The sequence below is a fragment of the Myiozetetes cayanensis genome, unplaced genomic scaffold (assembly GCF_022539395.1).
Source record: "Myiozetetes cayanensis isolate MyiCay16 unplaced genomic scaffold, myiCay2020 scf1, whole genome shotgun sequence".
NCBI lineage: Eukaryota > Metazoa > Chordata > Aves > Passeriformes > Tyrannidae > Myiozetetes > Myiozetetes cayanensis.
Window position 1 is genome coordinate 48,607,777 of NW_026086604.1, and position 22,456 is coordinate 48,630,232.

The 22,456-nt window shown below is 35.9% G+C and overlaps 1 protein-coding gene across 4 annotated transcripts in view; it reads right to left on the reverse strand.

Annotated features, from left to right (window-relative positions):
- DLGAP1 (DLG associated protein 1) overlaps positions 1–22,456 on the reverse strand; it is a 410,602-nt gene that overhangs the window by 378,746 nt on the left and 9,400 nt on the right. The window contains exon 1 of one of the 4 annotated variants that reach the window (XM_050322119.1): positions 7,169–7,196. The exons of the other annotated variants lie outside the window; for them this stretch is intronic. The gene's annotated coding sequence lies outside the window, so the exon portion shown is untranslated. Of the gene's footprint in view, positions 1–7,168; positions 7,197–22,456 lie in introns of those variants that run through there. 4 annotated transcript variants of the gene reach the window in all.

Here is a 22,456-nt window from a genome sequence, read left to right on the forward strand (position 1 = left end):
AAGGGAGACAGAAACAGCACAAAAGCTCAGGTTTAGCTCTCATTAATCCAAAACTTGACTGTGTTTTGCTGCAGGGTCCAGCACACCCTAGAAATATATATTATCTAGACACTGACCTTCACATCAATTTTTTTTTTATTTGAAGTATCTATGTAACCAATTTTTTGATTTGTATTACATTTCCCTTTACCTCTACCTACAGAGGGAGGATACTTATCTATCAGCTTTCAGCTATGAACTCTAAACTTTTCAGTTTAAAGCTATTCCCAGTTTTTACTTTGCTCTCTCTCAACTCAATTAGAAATCAATTAACTAACCAGTAAATCAAAGCATGCTTGAAATCAAAACCTCACATACTTTTTTTGTCCTCTAACCTTAATAATGGGCAAATAAAAGCTACATACATGCAATGACATGCAGGAGACATGAAAAAGAGCAAATTTTTTCTTCTTCTGGTTTTTTTTTTGTTGGTTGGTTGGTTTGTTCTGGTTTTTGTTGTTGTTGTTGTTTTGGTAAATCCATGTGCTTCTGAAGGCTAATAGGAAAAGTGAAAAGTAATAATTTTAATGTTTGAATTATAATATAATAATGGCCAGTCTTCGCGTGCGATTGGTGGGGTTTTTTTTCCCCTTCTCCATAACTCTATAATTCATCTGACTGCTATAGTATGCATGAGGGAGAAATTTGCACAACAGCTTGTCCAGATGTTGCTGAGCAACCTATTTAATTAAAACTTCTTCAGAATAAAAAAAGTTTTTTAAAACAAAGTACTTTAATATTTTCTTACTGTATATTTAATATATCCTGGTTTGAAACATGTCTGTAAAGTGTGGCCAGGATCATTTGACCTTTGATTTAAAATAAATGTGAAAAAATTAATTTGACCCCATCTGTAGATTAGTTTAGACTCTCTTTTAGTTACAAAAGTCTCAGACCTACTAGTTGAGTAGGTCCATACTCATTTGGAATGTGACACTGTGCTGAGCATCTCATGAATGGTCACAAAAATGCTCAGGTCTCACAAACTTCAGTAAGTAATTATATTTCTCAGTCTATAGGACAGGCCTCCCAAAAACACGGTACTTTAGACTAACAGAAAGTCTCTTTCCAACAACAACATAAACCAGCATTTGTCTTTATCAGTTATCATGTATTTTGGTTTGGAAAATCTTCACAATGAATGGGATTGTAGGATTTCACAAAGGAAATAAAAATCCTTCAGCTATTTTGCTTCATACTTTAAATGCTAGATGCTTCAGGATTTACTGAGATGCCTTTCATAGAGCCAAACCCCAAGCTAACTGGGAGAAAATATTGCTTAGAGGATAATATTCATGGTTTAGAAGTCATTAACTTCGGTGAGATTAACATTTATTTAAAACTCTAAAACTATTTATAAAGCAGAAAAGCAGAATTTACAGTGTATTGAAACATATTCTATGCTTTAGGTTGTAATAATTTGGACCTTTCAAATGTGATCAAACTGACAAAAAAGTCTGTGGGAACATTCATTGCTGTGCAACTGCCTCGTAAAACTTTTACACAAATTTTAATAAAAAAAAGAACATACAAAAATAAAGCTTTGCATAGCAGCAACTCTTTACTGCTCATATTAGCTTACATTTCACACTCATTGCAAAATAGAAACACCAAAGTATTATTATACCGAGTGGTTTTCCTTGACAATGATTTTTTAATTTTTTTTAAGACAGTGAAACCAGTTTTTAAAGTCATAAAAGGGACACGGTTATCTAAATTAATTTTAATAGGCAAACTAGAAAAATCTCAGTGTTGGTGTTTAATGTCTAAGATTACAAATGACAGAACTCCCCAGGCCACACTTTTTTACTATCAGTTTCAACATATTCTGCATACAAAATGATTGCACCCATCATGGAGTTTCAGTGAAGCATTACAGGACATGCTTTTGGGATACGCAGAGTATATCATTTATCAAACATATGTACTCAGGTGGGAATTTGATTCTGGAACACGACGAGTTAAAAGCACTTAGATGCTCTCCAGAATCACTGTGCTTGAGGATAAGAAGATGAGAAACACTTGTGCATCACGTCAGCAATAGCGGTGTGCACTGGACTAATGTGACTCAGAGGGATGCATCATACACCAAAACCTTCCCGAGTTCATATTCTGTCAGAACAGTTATTGCGTTGCACTGGCTCACAGTTTCACAACTGCATAAAAATGTTCCTTTCCAAGAGAAGATTTTCTGCCTTTGCTCTTGGCTCAGAGATTCACAACCCCCTTCTTTCTAATCTATTTTAAGCAGAAAATTTAAACCTACAATGCAAAATATCTCCCAAATTCAAATAAGCTGGCTTCTGATACTGTATATTATTCAAAGGTTTATTCTGACTGACTTCTGCTGTTCACCAAGGTGTCAAAAATGAGCAAATAAGAGACCTGAGGCAGCAAGGGAGCTCACAGCTACTAATGACAGCAGTACTATCAGTGTGTCAGTGTCTTTGCTTTATCCATGGGCAACAGGAATGCCTCTTAAAATGGACAGCTACAGTACTGACCACTGCATTTACAGGTAATTATGAGAAAGTCAAGCAAATCTGCACCTCAGTGGTAGTGCTTAAAATTAAAGTGGTAACTGAAACAGATGTGAAAATTAGAAAAGACAGTCATTACTTTAACCATGCAAGTAGTCTACTTTGAAATCCCAGGGGATGAGAGAAATATTCAGTAGGGCATAAAAACCTCAAGCAAAAGGAGGTCTCCAACATATTTTTTTATACTTGAGCTTAAGTGAGATCTATAAATTTGCTTCCAGTTGTGTCTATAGTCGATTTATAGACACTAGAAAAGTGTCTATAAATCAAGCTTGCTGAGCACATGCTGTGCAGGCCAGATTCTGCTGCAACAGACAGACATTGAAACATAAACCCCTTCATGCTACTCTGAAGTAAGAAAGTTAAGAACTTAGATCATCAAGATAAACTGACAATGTTATGATTACACAGTAAGATTAATGTAGTCATATCATCTGATGTAATTCCCAACTTCAGGATTGCTTTTAAAAAGTCCTAGCAGCATTGTTAAGTCAGATCTGCCTAACCTCTAAATTTCACAACATAGAAACTGCTGAAGCTTTACATCTTATGTTAACAGGACACTTGCACATTTTATATGTTTATATACAGATAAAATCCTTGTATGAATACATACAAAAATCAAAAGGAACTCTGGGTAGGAGCTTTTTAAGTCAGAGTGTTAATATCTGTCATTACTGCAACTTGTCCAAACCCTGTGCTGTTAGGATGTGTTAGAATGAGTTCTCCAAGGAAAGAAGACATATTTGGTACAGGTTTGGAAAGAACGTCTAAAAATATGTGAAGAGAGTGCATGTTTCAGTCCCTTGGAGACTCTTAACTTCATCAGAACAGCCTTCAGGTTTAACACAACTCCCAAGGTCAGCCAAACACAGAAGTACAACATGCCTCTCTCCACTACAGCCGGGCATGAAGCGCTATACTGGATGGAAATGAGTAAAGATTTCCTATATTTCTTTGATATTAAAAAAATCAGTTATTAAGTTATGAGTAGGTGCATGATAGCATAAGTAATAGTAAAGCATGTATAAGATATAAATTAAAAATACTGCTGCCCTCCAAATCATATACTTCATTAGAATATGTTTTGAATCTCAGAAGCATGTATGTTTGAATTTGATGCATTTCACATACCAGCTTTCACAGAATGTTCTTCTTCCCACTGCATCATGAATTTGCTCGAGGCTAATGGCTCCCAAGGGAACTGACATTTTATTTGTATTTTTTCAGTAAGTTACTGGAAATTATATTGTTGAGAAGGAATTACACAGTTTATGCTCTAAATACTTGGAAAAAGAAATAGAAGTAAAAGAGGATTGCATCTTGCATACCTATTTTTTTATTATTTTATTTCATCACACTCAACTATCTCAAATGCTTCTCTTTCAGAAGCCTGCTTCAGTCAGTGGACTGGACTACATTCCATACAGAAGCAAAGTACATACCGTGCAACTGAGCCATATGCATTTATTCATCAAGGAATGCAAGTGACAGGTGCAGTGACCAGTCATTTGAAGGAGAGCAAAGCAATTTTTCACAGCAGGGTCAACGCAATAGAGGCAAGATGTGTGCAGGCTTTAAGCAAAGCACACAGTTTAAATGCATAGAGAAACATACTTGGCACAGAGGATGGAGAGGCAAGAGAAAGCACATTGGGATTGTCAAATGAAGGAAATGCTAGATTTTCAGAACAGATTTACATTCCAAAAGAGCTCCTTCTAAAAGACTGGATGACCATTATTGACTTGGGGTGACAAGCAGCATCTTAAGTCATCTTAAGCATCAAGTAAGGAAAGCAATGATGATTTTGATGATAAAAATGAAGCTGTTCAAAAGTAAGGAGCAAGAAAGCTCACAGTAACAGATCTACATCAGGTGTTCAATTTCACAGAAGCAGCAACTGAGATTTTCAGGTGATTGATCTTATCTGAAAGAGAGCTACCAAAATGCCAGCATCTTAAATTGTGTGTCTTTAAGCCCTGGCACACAACTCCCTTCTTATTAAGAAATCAAGTGAAAATTGCTTCTTAGCAAAAAAAGAAGTCAGCAATGCATTTCTGAGATAACCTGCCTCTGGATTATACCCTTGGATGCATTTGGGACTGTGTGGTCAGCTGTAGGTGCACTACTGAACTCAGGTATACTCTTGCTAGCATCTCCCCAAGAAGAGAAGCACTATTTTTCAAGAGGCATCTGTCTGCATGGCTCAGAAAGTCTATCTGTAACTAGAGGTGCAATATGAAATGCTATATTGCAGCTCCTAATCAGGAGAGGTTCTATAAAGAAGGAATGCAGCCTGGGGAGCTTTTAAGCTCTTCCTTTTAAAGCAATCTTTTTTGGTTATATTTTCATGAAGAAAAACTGTCTTCATTTGGCCTCTGGAAAACTGTCATGGAAATTACAATGGGACACAGAATATGCACATGAATTGCTCTATATGATGTTATTGTCAAAAAGCTCATAGGTAGGACTGATTCTTGCTTCTGTGTATTTTTATTGCCATGGACATTAACAAATTTGAAACAACCCTAAAGAACAATTCACAATAGAAAATCTTCTGTCAAGCAAATCTTCAGATCTCACGATGTGTTTCTCCCAGATGCCTTTTCCTGAGTCAGGAAAGCTTGAAGGTATATCACAGAAAATACGACTATAAACTTTACCTGTTGTTCTTATGTATTAGCACAGGTATTCAAGCATAAGCAACTATAGGAGCCAGAACACTGGGACTAAGTGAAACCTATTCATATGTCACACTCCAATTTTAAATTAAAACTGAATTACAATAAAGCAAATGAAACATAGCAAAGAATGTTCACAATGAAAAAATATTTTGATAGACAAGCACTGTAGACTGCAAAGGGAATACATTCAGACTGTAAAGAGGCAGCTCATTAATGCAACAGAGAAATATTTGTTAAAGCTTGATGTAGGTATAGATTCAGTGGCTTTTAGGGGCAAATCTCAAGGCATTCATCCAAGAAAAACTCTGAGTGAAGTGAATGAGTGTTTTCCCTAAAGATTTTAACATTTTGCCCTTAGAAATAGAAAACATTAAACAATAAATAGCTTGGATTAAATGAATTAAATAGTAAATTAATTTGCACAAATACCAAAGAGAAAAATGCTCTTATTAGCTAATTAAAGTTAATATGCTTCTACAAGTCTACAATACTTCTACATTTACTTATAAATTATACATTTAATGTATGAATATCATAGTTTAGTTACTTAGAAAGAAACCCAGACCAAGCTTATAATAGCTACTGGCACAACTAGTTAAACTGTTGGTATTTCACTGAAGTTCCCGCAGTTCAGTCTGTACCTTGGTAGTTAGGAATATAATGTTGCATAAAACATTTCTAAGCTGGTGATTTTAGAGATACAATAGAATTTAGGCTATAAAAACAGGTGCTACATGAACACATTTACATATGGATTTAAAACATCATACCTATGGCCACTGAACTGAATTGGTTTAAATTCATCTCCTGTGAGTGCTTTAAAATGAGACTGCTTCTCTCATCACAGTCCCAAAACCAGATTCTACTGAAAAAGGAAGACTCCCACTGAGATCAAAGCAGACAAAAATTTAGCATGTTTAATCCTAAAACTGAGCATAGGACATATATGAAGCCTGTGTACTTCTATTGCCAAAGTATGGTATCTACAGATAACTCTCATAATATTCAGAAGCTTGGTTCCCATAAACAGAACAGATTTCTCTCTCATGCTGATCTTTCTTTTGTTCTTCCCTCACTTAATCCATTTTGCCTTCTCTGCAGCATTACCTTCCCTTATTTCTGCCCATTACAGCAATTGAGTATGTTAATCTTTCATAAAATACTTCATCATGAACATCTGGAAGATCAATTTCCTTCTATTAAACACAATGATACATGAGTGTATTCTCAAAAACTACAAAACGGCAATTTAGAAAGTAAACAAAAATCTAGGAAACCACATGACATTTCTGAAAAAGCTCTGTTGTACAAAAACAGGGAAAAAATTTCACTCTTAAGCAAGCTCTTGAGACTGAGAACTAACTCTAAAAAATCGTCAATGTATAACACAGTAGACAAAGTCTTCCCCAATTAGACTGGAAGAGGCCTCTAAGTTCACAAATATTTCTCCCTTGTTAGCACACAACCACATTTTATAAGCCCTTAGATAAATTTATCTAATTTAATCTAAAAACCAGACTGTTGCTCTAAAATATCCTTTAACTGGAAGTATTAATTTTTATATTTTTTTTCATTCTTCTAGACCATAACTATCCACATGTGGGTCATCTGTGTATATACCAGCACCACCCTTTGACTCAAACAGTTGTTCCCTCCCTGGTGTTCAGTTGCACAAATACAGAGAGCCATTTTGTCACTTTCCAGGCTTAAGAACAGCTTGACCTTTTCAGTCATACAATATATTCTTTTTCTCAATCTTTTATGTGGCCTCTCTACAAATGTGAACCTTCTTCTGCTAATGAGTAATCTGAGGTTTAGACAATATTTCAGATAATATCTAACCACTAACATTTTGCAATAAAATGCATGCTTTTGCTCCTTCCACGCCAAACAAAGCATTCTCACCCTGTAGGTAAAACTCTCTTCACAGCCATGAGGAAGTGGCAAGGGTCATGGAGATTTCATCTGGAGAGGGTAAAAAAGATAGTAAGTTTTCAGGGGAGTGAAGATCATAGAATCACAGAATGATTTCAGTTGGAAGGGACCTGAAAGATCATCCAGTTTCAACCCTCCTGCCACAGAGCAGGAGCAGCTTCCACCAGACCAAGTGGTTCAAATCCCCATCCAACCTGACCTCGAACACTTCCAGAGATGGGGCATCCACAACTTCTCTGGGCAACCTGTTCCAGTGCATCACCATTCTCACAGGAAATAATTTCTTCCTTATATCTAGCCTATCTCCACCCTTTTTCAGTTTGAAGCCATTCCCATGTCCTTATAAAAAGTCCCTCTCCAGCTTTTTTGCAGGCCTTCCAGTACTGGAAGACTGCTCTAAGGCATCCTGAGAGTCTTCTCTTCTCCAGACTAAACAAACTCAACTCTCTCAGCCTGTCCTCATTGGAGAGGTGCTGCAGCCCTCTGATCATCTTCAATGACAATCATGACCAAGACCACAGGAAAGCTGCAGAGTCTGTGGCAATCTCTGAGGGAAGGACTGTCGGTGGGAATGTAGAGATTTCCTTGGGAAGAAAGAAGAACCAAGCACACAGAGTAAAGTCTTAGGGCCAGACAAGAGGAGACAGAAGGTTTATCTTTACAGGCATCAATGGAAACTACCTATCTCCCTCATCCCTGCCTACTTGGTTGGGCATAAACCCTACCTTCCTCCTAAAGCATCCTACTCCCTTCAACAGCAGCTACTTGTCAGTCTGAGACTGCTTCCCAGCCTCAACCCCCTCTGCCTTCGGGGCTGCTGATCTGAGAGTAGGCAGCTCTGGGACAGGTAACTCAGATGCACACATGGCAAGCAGACCTATCATACTGGCCAGCTTTCAGTGCAGGCAGAGCAGCACACACCCCACCTCTGCAGGCTGGCTTCCCAGGTAAACACCATAATTGGCCTACATCTAAGGAAATATCTGTCCTTGAATGTTCTGTGTTACAAGTGGCCTTCACCTACATTAGAGCCATTATTATGAGCCTTCATAGACATTCTGTACTCAGCTAGTTATCCAGATTTCTCTCTCAGATAGTAAACTGCCTAGTGCTATCAGAAATAATTTGAATCAGTCCCCAAGAACCAGGATGCCTGCACACTAATCTCTTGCACATTGAAAACCTAAACTTCTTTCCATTTCTGCAAATCCAGTCCTCCTCTGAACTCGAGATATCTCCAAAACATTGACTCATTCCTTAGCATACTCCTACACCTTATGCCAGGGTTGACAATGAATACTAAACCACAACAAATCTGAAGACTTAACTTTGATGAACGCAGTGGTCTCCCTGGCCCGATATCTTGTCCATCTCAGTTCTTTGCTGTTCATATTTCAGTAAGTTCTCTTGTGGCACAGTAAGTGTTTTATTTAAGCTCATATTGATATCTGCTTTATTTTCTTGCATTAAACACTATTTACTGACTATTTTTTAAAGGTAGAGCTTGTTTAACATCTACCTCTGCCAAGTCCATACAAAATTCCATTAAACTTTTTACTGACTTCCTGACTAGTTTTGCTCTCCAGTAATACTTTTAATATTTACAGACTGTTAAGTCAAAATAAAGATCTTGTATTTGCTCATAATATTTAAGTGAACGGGTAAAGTATCAGTAGCAATTCAATAACTCCCATAGGATATCACTTCAACTGGTAGACACTGACATACATCCTGCTGTCACTAATATTTTTGTCCCTGTTCTGCTTCACCTTTGCTCTCATAGCCAGCTGTATCACCCTTACTGACAAGAAACAATGTTAGTACACGTTCCAGTCTACACGTAAATGTCTATAATGAAAATGCTATTTAGTCTTCCTTCAGTATTTCTCATTCCTTATTTTTTCTATTCATTTGGCTGAAGAACTGTTCGATAAAACATCTCCTATAATATCTAACTAGCCCCTTTTTTTGGCAGTTTCCATTCTACCTTTTAATGTTTTTCTTTGCTGATTAGCTTAGAAGGAATAGAACAGACAGACTCCCTAATTCTATATGATTTCTGGAGAATGACCACTGCATCCAGCTAAACCAGGAAACAACTCTTACTGCGTTTTTTCTTGTGCCACTAGTTTCAGATAACTTCTCCCATGCTAAAAGTGTTCCCCTCCCACATAACAAATCCTGAATTTCTCTGTCCAGCAACTTCCCTATGTACTTTTCCCAGTTCTTCTAAATTTTCTATTTTGAAACTGAACACTGGAAACATATTACTAATATAATTTCGTGTATGTTTCTATTTAAATCAAAATGAAGGAGCTTGTGAACACAATTCAAAGTGGTTTTTACAACTTTATTTTAAAATAAAATTAATTTCTCTAATTGCAACTTGCCAAATACAGAGCAAAGCATTTAAGGCTGTCACACTGATAACAGTGTTTGCTTCCCATTCTCCATCTCTGAATTTCTACAAGTAAGTTTTATCTTTGCTTATAACATTATAGGAATCTCTATCCACACTGAATCCTGTCTGGAGTATCCAGGTAGGTTTCTCTACAACCAATATAGTTTCTTTTATTGCCTCATCCAAAGGATTTTGATCTAACAGCATCTTTTGCCTATACTACTCTTTCTTTCAAGTCTATGGCATGACTAATTAATGATTTTCTCTTAAAGGAGCTGTCAGTATGTTTAATGAAGATACTGTACATTATTGCCATGATAAAAAAAAAAAAAAAAAGTCTAGCCTTGCAAAAGAGTATAGATGTATATCCAGTAAAATTTGTGCTGTTAGCAGGTGTTAAGGTTCAGACAATTAAAAGTCATTATTGACATGATGAGCTCTGCAATAATAATAAAAAAATAAATTAGAAGTGCACTCCAGCATCCCATAAAATGTTTTTTCACATTAAATTAGGAGGGCACAACTTCATTTATCCATGTTACATGTTTCTCATTCTATGGTACCTTCAAACTAAATGCAGATTCAAGACCTTGAAAAGGCTTTATACAGTACAGCAGTGTATCCATAAATTATTAATATTTTTAAGGGCATCTGAATAAAATGGTAATTATTACTGACTATTATGATACATGGAAAACTGGTATACGGAAACTGGATGCAAAAACATTTCTTATTTAGAACTAGCCATAGGGACAAAGTGGAGACTATATACCTTATAAATCATTGTATCATTCTTTCTCCCCCTACAAAAGAAATTATTGCTAAAGTAACACAGCTTTAGGGTTAATAATTTATCTATTGCTACTTGTCAAAAAACTTTCTAAGAAAATATTCACAAAATAAAGGGAATATAAAATCACAAATTGGTTAAATAAGTGAACAAAACAAAACAAAACAAAGCCCTAACACAAAACTCACCTTCCTTCTCAGAGTTGTATAACATTAAACATAAATTTCTTTAATATTTTGAAGTTATTCAGAAAAGAAAAGTAAGGAGAAGAGGGTGAGCAATAAACTTAAGCAGAAAAATGGGATCAGGAAATAAAAGTTAGGACTTTCTATTACAGTAGGCTACTGTAGGCTTTAGACATACTTTCTTTGGATTTTTTTGGAGGTAGACATCTCAAAACAAAACTTTCACTGGGGCAACGAAGATTGTGTTTTTCTTACTTTACTTCCCTAACCTACATATTCAACAAACTAGTTACTTATTTCTTAAAAAAAACTGGTAGATCTGCACAATTAAATCCTTCAGTGAAGTTACTGTGGTCAGTCACAAACTACTTAATATATCTGCAGTGTAAAACATAATATGAAATATCACACTTTAAATAAAACCCAACCCCTGAAACACTATTCTAGCTATTTCCCTCTTCAAAGCAAATATTCACTGTCATAACAAAAAACCACAAAAAACAGGAAACAAACAAACAAACAAAAAGATGTCCTATTAAAATGTTGCAAAGTAGGTACCTCTACAACCATATCCACCGGGTATTGATATGTTAAAAATTGTTAAGTCAATTGCTTAATTTCAATAGATACCATTTTCCATTTATAACAATAACTAGGAAAAATACCAGGAAAATAAAATGCTAAAGTAATCATGACTTGGGAATTGACATGACAATGCACTTATATTTTTTTTAGACTCCTCAGAAGTCAACAACATTGAGATCAGGAACAATATTAACTAATGAGATCAGACCTGCACATGACTTCATCTTATTTAGCTTCTCAGAGGACAATAATAGGTTTCCCTGAGCCCATGCTATATCCAGTCTGATCACATACACACACTGAACTCAAAGTTCCTGGGTGATTCACTAAGATTTCAGGACTTCATTAACGAACTTCAAGTAAAATTTACCAGCTGTTCATAGGAGTCTTTCTGATAGTTCTAACATGGCTATAACGTATCAAAATAGCTGTCCCCAAATTCAGAGTTTACCTGTGAGAAATTCAGAGTACCCAGGGAGTTAGATCTGTGATACAGTTTATGAAAATTTTTTTTGTAATGCCCAGAGCCAAACCTGTAGAAAATTAACCTTTTGGCACATGTAGTGATGGTGGGGGAACTTTACATTCACTGTCTTGCCTCTATATTTTACTGAGCAACAGGGTTTACTTATGTTTTAAGCAAATATTGAAGTTGATTATTCCTCAGTAAACATAAAATTCTCAGGTCAATACATTTTGACACACGTCTCTTTTAATATATGAAGTCATAAGTGGTTATTACCCAAAAGGGAGTGAAGATTTCTGATTCAGTAGCTCCTAAAAACCTTTGGGGAGTAGTTTATGTAGCATAAGACCATACTGAACCAAATTATGCTAGCTACATGAAGCCAACATTTGCTAACCTTGTAATAGTCTTTACCAGAGTACTGCAGGCTATTGCTATACAGAGAATTTATCAAAAAAAGGTGTCTTATCAAGAGACATCACCTAGTATTCATTAAGCAACATGACTGTAATGGCATGAAACAGAAGAATCTTAGGTGAACTTAGTTGATTTTTTGGGAACCCTAGTCAAACAAATTCTGTGGGATTTTGTGTAACAGAAGACTGGATCTTATTGAAGTAATATGGGGGAGTAAATTTGATTTTACACCTCAAAGTCCTAGCACGCATGCACATCACTGATGACCTAGATTTATACTAATTAAAGAGCTACACAACTTTCACTGTATCTCTTACCTGTAGGACACCTGAAAGAGGTAAACAATAATCAGATGATTGGCTTGCTGTCCTCCATGGAGAGTCCATAACCACCCTGAAGTGTCATTTAGATACGTGAGAACATCTGTACAGTGTATTCTGTTGCAGTCAGCAAAATTTTTAGAAAGACAAAATATATTCTAAACACTAGCTGAAATAATCCAAGAAGGTAAGGTTCAGGGAGTGCAGCTGGACAATAAGAACAGTTCATCATGCATATTGATTTTTAAGTGGATGATTAAGTAAAACACAACTTGGTCTTTCGTCTGATTATCTAAATGCATACCTATCACCTAGTTTTTTGGATTTGGTGGATTTTACTGCCTTATATCTTCACAGGGTAGTGATAATAAAGGGCAAGGGGAATAATGGTTTTCTACAAGAAGGCACCAATATCAATCAGTCTTCAGAGGTGGCACTGCAACAACAAGAACATCAACTAAAAATAGAAAACATTTACAGAATTGCAAAATATCAAAGAAAGCAGAATTTGGCCTCCATTCTTGCCCCCTCTCATGTAAAAAAAGATGAGCTGCTTAACTAGGTTACCCCTGAGCACCACCACAGAAACATACAGAGTTGCACAAAAACTCAGTTTTATAATCAAACATAATCCCAAAATATCCAAACATAGATCTGCAGAGATTGAGACAGCATTTGTCTATCTCTATGAGGGTTTTGTAATTTTTATTTATATATACATATGCAAATCTGCAACATAAAGTGAGGTTACAAAATTTGCATACTTGATTTTGTTCATGACAAAATCAGATGATTTAATAAGGAGTGAATTAGAGGGTCACTAAAATCAGATAAAAGGCATTGAATTACTTATTGCATTTGCATTATGAGTCACACAGTGTTGTCCTTGTTTTAAAATCATTACCTATTTGTATAGCTGTATGCAGTCTGAGCCCAGCTCTCCTTTCCCAAATGAGCAGTGTATCTGAAACTAGCTCCCATTTTGACATTTCCACTAATTCACAAGATAAACTGAGCTCCTCTTGCTAGCTCTGAAGAGAAGACCTTTCAGGACTATGTCTCAGGAGTATAAGAAATATAAATCTTCATACTCAGAGTAAGAAACAGGAGACAACTAATGAAATTCTGGCTACCAAATGCAATGCTCTGAATGCAGCATCCTCTGGCCATGGTGACCCACAATAAAAGAGACAATGTTCTGCAGTGCTTTAACCTGGGTCACAGTTCACAACTCAACTCCATGTTACCAAGTCTAAAAAGTCACCAAATGCAAACCACATCAACAACACAAGAATGATTTCCAACAGTCAAATGCTTTATATAAGAACAGCACTGTCTTATGTTTGACAACATGTATTTGCAGAAAAAAACCCAAACATGTATTTTCTGGGTGTGATTCTGCATGCAGTAGGTATAAACCCCGAGTCATTATCCTTCTTGATGCATTCCTGTAAAAAGGTCTATAGGAACAAATGCAAGATATAATCACTTCAAATGGCAGACACGTTGGAATCCATTGAATTTCAGCAAATCGACGAAGTTTCCATATACCAGTTTTTCCTCAAACCTTATCATTATATAGTTACTGTAATAAACCATTTTCCTACACTAGTTCCAAATGTAATTCCAATTTTTTCCATCTTAACATTTGTCTAAAAAGTATCTGAAAATAGGTCATAATTTCCATACAGTTGCTTAACATGCAGGAATTTTCACCCAGTGTTTGCAAAAGTCTTTTGTAGCTATGTGAGAGACACAGGAGTATTAAATATTCAAAGTTTATTTTGATATAAAACGATCAGAATTAACTTATTTATGGTCCTTAACAAGACGTGATTATGAAAGAACAATAGTTTCAATGCCGCAAAGGAATCACCAAAATGATCACAAAGGTATTTAATTTAGGTCTGTTTGAAACCCATCTTAGGAACTGTCAAATTACATTAAATTTATATTAATTGTTGAAGCTTAAAATCCATTTATTCTCATTAAGAGTGCAGTTTAATCCTCTATAAAATCAGTTGATAGCCAAATAATACTGTTAAAATATGAAATTATTAAAGTAATGTTTTTAACATCAAGGAAAACAAACAATGCTGATTTCCCCCTGTTGCAATGTACACATGCACAGTTAATATAACCAGACAAATTAAGAGGTAACCTCCAAGTTCTGTAGAAAACAAGAAGCTGTGGTAAGACACTCAAATAACACATCAAAAAGCTGTAATTAGCTGGGTGGAAACTGGTTCTTCTTTGGAACAACTATTTCAACCCATATAATGGGTTGTCTGCTCCAGGAGAAAGAGACCCATATCCTCTCCTGCACCACAGAACACACAAAATCCAAGTAAAGCCTAAACAAAAAGACATAATGTAAATCTTTTCTCTGAGGGACAGCAACACCTCCTGAATTGTCAGCTGAGCAGGAGCATTCTTCCTAAAGCTATTGCCTCTAAGATGCAGTACTAAAGCAGAATAAAGAGATAAGCATTAAAAATATCCATAAGCACAAACGGTTTCCCACACACAACACACAATGTTCCAGAGCTATATCCAACTGAGAACATGGGAAATAATATCTTACAGATAACACTAGTATTATCTCAAGACACTGAAATACACAGACTCTTTGCTCACCATTACTAGACTATTTAATTGTGAATATGATTTGAGAAATATGGTGATACTGAAGATTAATAACATTTTTATAGTGCAGATGGGAAAGAAAAGTGGGTTTATTATTAGCAACAGAATAAACTGTACTCTCTACCAAGAAGTCTCTGAAACGTGAGCAACATACATACTTTTTGTACAAAGAGTTCCAATGGAAAATGAAAGGTAAAATAATAAAAAAAATTTACATTCTGTTTAGGTGAAAACAATCTCATTACTCACTCTATATAAAGAAGCTGACGTTACATTACATTTGATTTCATTGCACTAAGGAGCATAGATCAGATCAAATAAAGTTAACTAATGCTTCTGTTCAACTACTAACAATGATTAAAGGAGAACTTGAAATTCTTTAAAACCATTTCAAGTAGACTGCAAGTACACATTTATTAGCACTACTGCAGTCTTCCCAACACAATTCCACCAAGAAATGGCAGTATTTAGTAACATTTATCCTCTCTTTTAAAGAAAGAATCCATCAACTGAACCTTCTCTTGAATTACAAATGCTTCCTGTCATGAGGCCAGTTTACTCCTAATGGTGTGAAAAATACCCCATGCAGTTTTCTGCTGGTATATCACGGCCTGTACATTGCACATAACATGTCTAAAGCAAGATCCCCTCTGTTGTCAGGAATACTTACTGGGATATACAACTGAGCATATCAGTGGATTTCTCAGGTCACCTTCAACTTCCTAAGAGCCCTTTTCAAAACACCTACCTCATCTTTTCCCAAAACAATCCTAATTAATTGCTTTTGTGTTAGGATATCAATTTTTCCGCTCACTGCCATAAGAAGTTTTTGTACCAAAAGTCCTGGTAACTCCTGTTAAGAGCAACCAAAAATTGCTCTTCCTCGCCAAGCTTCTCCAGCTGCCATCTCCCTCAAAGCATTTTTCTGTGCTACCTCTGGATTTTAGTCTTCTGTGAGTACTTAGCACCATCCACTGCTAAATTATGGACTCTGTAGACTGTCCTTGAAAGCAGCTCCACATGAGTGGCAGAGAGATTTGCACAGTCCTGAGTCAATCATGATTTCCTACCAAGTGCTTCGTGGTAAAACAATCTCTTTTATGAACTGAAAACACACCTTACTTAAATGGCAATTGGTTGCATCTCTTCAGTGTCTTGAAATGCTAAACAAAGAAAGAGATAGGCACTGTCCCACAAAGCAGATGTGTAACATCATTTAGCAGGCTCACAGATGATCTGATCTTAGTTCTGATTGAATATTTTAATTAATTTTGTTCAAATAAAAAATCATTAAATAATCTGTTTCACAAATGAACTGAAAATGCTCGAGTTGTTCAGAGTTCTTAAATTTTTTAAGAAAAGCAGCTATGTCTGAGCATATGCATTTAAAAAAAAAAAAAAAAAAAAGCTTTGTTGAAGTTAAATTCTTAAAAATATCTCACTGAAAAGCTACCACTCCCACTCTTAAAAATAGGGCAACAGGGTTATTCTGGCTTGAAAGTGATAAAAATCTCAAAAAGGTGGCCTTAGAAAATTGCTGTTTCATCTCACCCAACAGGAGCACATTAGAAGAACACTGTAGCAAAATTCCTCTTTGTCCCTCAGTCCCACAGAACATGCTCCCCTTGCACCAGTCACTGAACACACCTCAATCTGCAGGTGAGCAAGTGACTTTGTCATTGCTTATTGCTGTTCAACGGGGCACAACTGCACGAATGCCAAGAATGAGAGAAAAATTTATTGCTCCTAGTACCTTCTATCCTCCATCCATACTTTATAGAAAGTGTGGCAGAGGCAGAACTTGCCATAGTGCAGGAAAAGGGCAGTAAGAAGCACGGTGCACACAGAAGAAACATGAGTCAAGATGAGCAGAGAAAGTAGTCAGACTAGGGAAGACAGATGAGACAGGGGCAGTGAGATATGCAGTCACTGAAGTGTATTTCATTGCAGAACCTGGAGTGAAGCCCAGAAAACCAAAGTCTCAAACCCTCCTCTGCTGTCAGCTAGTATTTACAAAAGCTAATTGCAAAGCTCTTCTCTCAGATTTGCAGCTGGACACAGAAAGGGTAACAGTCCTCCACAGTAACTCATTCCTTCACTATTCCAACAGCCAGACTGTTTTGCACTATAGTTCTTAACTTCTTGGGAACCCTATATGATACTATTAAACAGAAAAGGAATTCGGTTTTGTTTAAAAAATACATTATTTAATACCATAAAAATGTTCCAAGATTAAAAGCTTTGGAAAAATTGAATTAATCCAGTGTGGGATGAATGAAACATTCAAATACTATTATTGTTCCTATATTTACTGTAGCATGCATACACACAACCGGTGTACATATCTGTTCATTTGCAACCCTGGATAATTAACACAAGGCTCACATAAACATGTATGCCAGCATCAACAAGGTTTGCTTTCTTCAATTGTGAGACAAACTTCATTTTTGCTCTGTGACACATGTAAAAGTTGCAATACAAAGAAAATGGTCCCCTGAGTTGGTGTGAATGGAAAACAGTGCAAGGAGAAAAAAGGAGAGTTCAGTCAGATGTGCATCCAGGCAGTCTCCGCCTGCTGCTCCAGCATTCTGCTATGCAATCCACAGCTTCTCACCCAATCCTTGCAACTTTTTCCCCCATTCCCTCATAATATGCCTCACATACCAAGATGCTCATATTCAGCCGTGAGTTCCAGAACTGCTTTAGAAGGTGAAGACTGTGAAGTTCACCAGAAAGCATAATAAGCCCCCATCTCACAGAACTAAGTTGAATTCAACAATCACCCTCCGAGAGATAGATGATATTAACTCAGGGATTCTGAGTATTAATTGCATGCATTTCTACAACACCTATTATTGTAAGGAAATGTTTTTAACCTCCAGATGTCAAAAAATGTACATTTTCCACCATAGTTCTATGAAGATGCTGTTATTTTCTGATTTGTATTAATTCACTGTTAGTAAATCAGAATTTTCCCCATCCATTGCATTTCTTAAACAGTAAAGTTTCTGTCTGCAAGCTCAGTCCAGTGATTGAATGTCAAAGCACAGAACTCTGCTGAAATGTTAAGCAAAGCAAGAGATAAGCATTGACCCACAAAACAGATGTGTAGCATCATTTAACAGGCTTACAGATAAAATGTATTTCTGAAATATTTCAGTGAGCATCTGCATAAAGTTGACTGTTGATGTGAACCAACGCTGACAAAGGCACAGCAACACAAAAATGCATCTGTGATCTTACTCTGTACATAGTTAAAGTGACAGCCCATCAGTGTATAATTATCATATATTACTAATGGAATATTAATCAAACATTCATTACTTTAATTAGAAAAACTTGTCTTGAAAAGCAGTCTGACTTTTCACCTCTGGAACTGTAATTGACACACAAATGAATTTGACAGCCTTGACAACTACAAATCCTCAGTGGGAGAAATAGTGTCTTTATCTTCCAACATTTAGCTTAACTGCCAGTTTCCATCCTCCGTATGTAAAATTCAAGTCATCTTAGATGATCTCATGCCCTGTTCCACCTCTATTAAGTACTACACATATATCTAACATGAGGCAGAAATAAAACATAGGCTACGTGTAGGTTTACTGAGCGGGGATTAAGTTTTTCTTTGAAAGAAACCTGGAATATCTCTCTACAATGTACAAAGCCAAACCTGAACTGGGATTTCAGTTATCCTGTACATTTGGAACTGTATAACTTTTTTTGAGTCTTCAAAAGTGTCTTTTTTGTACACATATACAGTGTCAAGAAACCCAAATATTAACCACATACAAAGGAGACCAAGTAGCAGTATAAAGTCTGCCTTTCAAATGAGTCATGTGGAAAAGTAGAGGATTTAGGAGATAATATTCTGAATTGCCAATATCCCAGCAGGTTTCATTTAAAAAAAAAAAAAAAAAAAAGGAAGAAAAGAAGATGTGATCTTTGTGCTCACATATTGACACAATCCGATGCCTGCTTAAGGCAATGATAGACATTACATTCACAGTGTGAGCCATGGATTTCAGTGAGTATCAGATCAAGCTTCTATGGATTATCCTAGCTATGCTCAATCATGAGATGCTTTTAGCAATAAAAATTATATGTGTATATGTTAGAGGCTCCATCAGGCTATTGTGGCTTAAGGCCACGTTCTTTCTATACGCCTTGCTGATGATGTTGAAGTCTGGACCCATTTAAGTCTCCTACTTATTTCAAATGGTGTTCTGATTTTACCCAATCTAAAAATCATAGATAGAATATCTCAAATTGGAAGGGACCAACAAAGATATAGAGACCAACTCCCTGAAGAACTACCTGAAACTAAACCACATGACTAAGAACTTTGTCCAGAAGCTCCTTGAACTCTGACATGCACAAAAGATACCACTCCACCAGTAGAAAACTTATAAGACTGTTTGACCTCACAGAATAGTTGGAAAGGTTAATATAAATTGAAATTCAGAATGTTGACAAAATACAATGGAGAATTAATTTGAATTTAGAACTACAAGCATATTTTAATCTGTCCTGACTTCATCTACTAGGTAATTATTTAGGGAATATGCAGTATGTTACAATTTGTTTGGCAGTGTAATTTTTTTTAATATTACTGTTCCAAATTACTGTGCTATTTTCACTTATATTAACAGATATGGTCTGAAAGCAGGAAAAGTCTATTTATCACATCTGAAACAAGCGATTCATTTGGAACTTATAAATAAAAGTCTAATTATTTGAAAATCTAAAAACATAACTTTAAATTGTTTAATCTTTGTCCTTTGTTATGCATCTTCATTATGATATAAAATTAATTCAAATTATGTGTTCACTTGCAACCAAGCTGGCAAAGAAAACTCCAAAATTATCTGTACTGTTTCAGTTTGATGTGATGTTCTGTTGTCCAAAACAATAATTTTCATATGAACTCATTTATTCTTGCCAAACTCTGACATTTCAAATTCCTTACCTGGAGAACCACATCCTATCAAATAAATAGTGACCATGCTTTTACTACAACAAGGATAGTAATACTGTGTTACTCATTGTGGAGGGAACGGTGAACACATCTCATGTATTATTGTGCTCTGAACTGCACAAATGATTTGCCAGTTATGATATTCACTCCTTAGGACTTTTCTTACACACATTCTGCCCTTGCTTTACCCACAGAATATTCCAAGGCTTAATGTCCTATGTGCTAACCTTTAGGGTCCAAAAATTCAAATTCATTCCTTAAATGGCTATGTAAACTATTGTAACTGATGACCTGGAATTTTTCTGTTGGTTTGTTTTGTTTTTGTTGATTTTTTGTTTGTTTGGGTTTCCACACACCCTCCCCACTCTGGTTGTCATATATTCCACTATCCAGGTGATTAACTTTCACCCCTCTCTTCTTCAAAAAAAAGACCCAAACAAAAATGCAGTCCAGTGTGAGGCAAAATTTAAAAATATTAGATGCCAGAAACAGAAATTATATAATAAAACCAGGTTTCCATTTGGCTTTATGTACTTACAATTCCACCTACTTGAATCTACCATTAAGTCAAATCCATTCCTGTTTTCATCCCACTTGCCTCCCTGTAAACACACCAGTCACAAACCTAGTTTTCTGTGTTTTGCATCTACTGAAATAAACTCTACTGCACCTTCTATCCAGTTGGTGCATAGAAGGGAGCAAGATCTGGTCTATTTTGATGAAATATAGTTTTGAGTATTTGGGTTTTTTTACAAAGTATTTCCTTAGGTATATCTTTGGTTTAATTTTGTCCTTGTTTATTAGGCACAAACAGGATTTTAGATAAAACATTACTAATTTCATCCTACTTTCAAAAAGTATTTGACCTAGCAATAAATACAACAAAATTAATCCTACTTCTTAAAATATGTCCATGCAAACTAAGAAAATGCTTTACAAAACCATTAATACTACATTTTCCACAGTTCATTTTCCAGCATACACACAAACTTAGCTCTACAGAGACTCCACTGAATTAATTTACTTACTTTAGCTGGTATATTGTAATGATAATAACAGAATCTATTAAGAAAGGACTACATGATTAGGTTCCATTAAATTGTGGGCAACAATCCATGACTAATCTGCAAATTCAAAGGAGGAAGCAAAATGATTTTTTTCATTATTTATCAATTTTAAGTAGATAAGATGTGGAGCACACATACTCATCAATGTATTTAAGCGTTTTCTGTCTAATACTGTGGCTTAACATTTTCTACCACAAAACACACAGCAGGCAGCTTACCTTAGAAAAAATCATATTACAGGTGAACAAACTGGAAAGTACTGAGCATTTGGGTTACACAAAAGTTTCAGTATTGGATGTTAGGAGGGCCCAGTTTGGCTCCAGGGTAACTTGTCATTGAAATTCAATTAGATCAAGAACTGTTCTCTTGATTGTTGAATCAAATGTTTCCTGATGATTGTTTAAATACTGTGTGCTGAAAGGTTTACTTTTTTCCCCCAAAAAACCCCATATAAATAAAATGAATATTTCAAGCATCTCAGTATCACACAAAACATGCATTCAGTTTTGAGTAATAAATTACTACATGAATGTAAAGCAATTTGTTTGTATCCACTAAAATAGAATGATTCGTACTCATGATACCAAATAAATTACTGAGCTCTGCTATGCTGGAAAAAGCATTATCATATTAGATTTTACAATACAGCTCTATTACAGGCATCTTGCATTTATTTATTTAGCCATAAAACATGGTATACTAAATAACATATTGGTTATTTACATTCTGTAGAAAGCTCATATCTGCCTATATCCAACTGTTTAAAAATGCTGTTTCCTTTACCTAGAGTAAGGGGTGTTTACTATTGTAAAAAACATGAGTGCAGTGTAACTGTGCCGCTGGTGCCTAAAAATTCTGGCCAGTCACTGTGACTATGCAGAAAAACTGTCTAATAACACATCCACTGATAGATTATTATTGAGAAGTGAACTTGTGACTAGTCAGGTCTGCCACGTATGTGCAGTTAAGTGAGTAAGTGCTGTAGGTCTGACCTAGGGTTTGTGGAGTTTGCTACTGATTTAAGCTATCAGATCTATAAATTCATGTTTCAAGGCCACCTGATGGCAATAGCTAAAGTTGCCACTTCAGCCCTGAGGTGGGAGTGAGGAGTACACTTACTGCCTTCAATACCTTTCAAAAAGGAATTCACCTTTCCTCCTTGAAGTTCTCATTGCTGCCACAAGAAACACAAGAAGAGCTCTTTGAAGCGTCCCATGTGCCTGAACAGCTAATCTCAGCTTCTCTTCAGCCTTCCCTACAAGACCAAAGAGTAGGGAGAGATCAACATCAAGAACAAGGGAGTTTAAAGAGAACTCATTCTCTCACTTTTGTTCTCCCTATGGTTGAGGGAAAAAAAAAATCCCCATCAAAAGGTCAATCCTGACTTAAACCTAAATTCAAAGCAC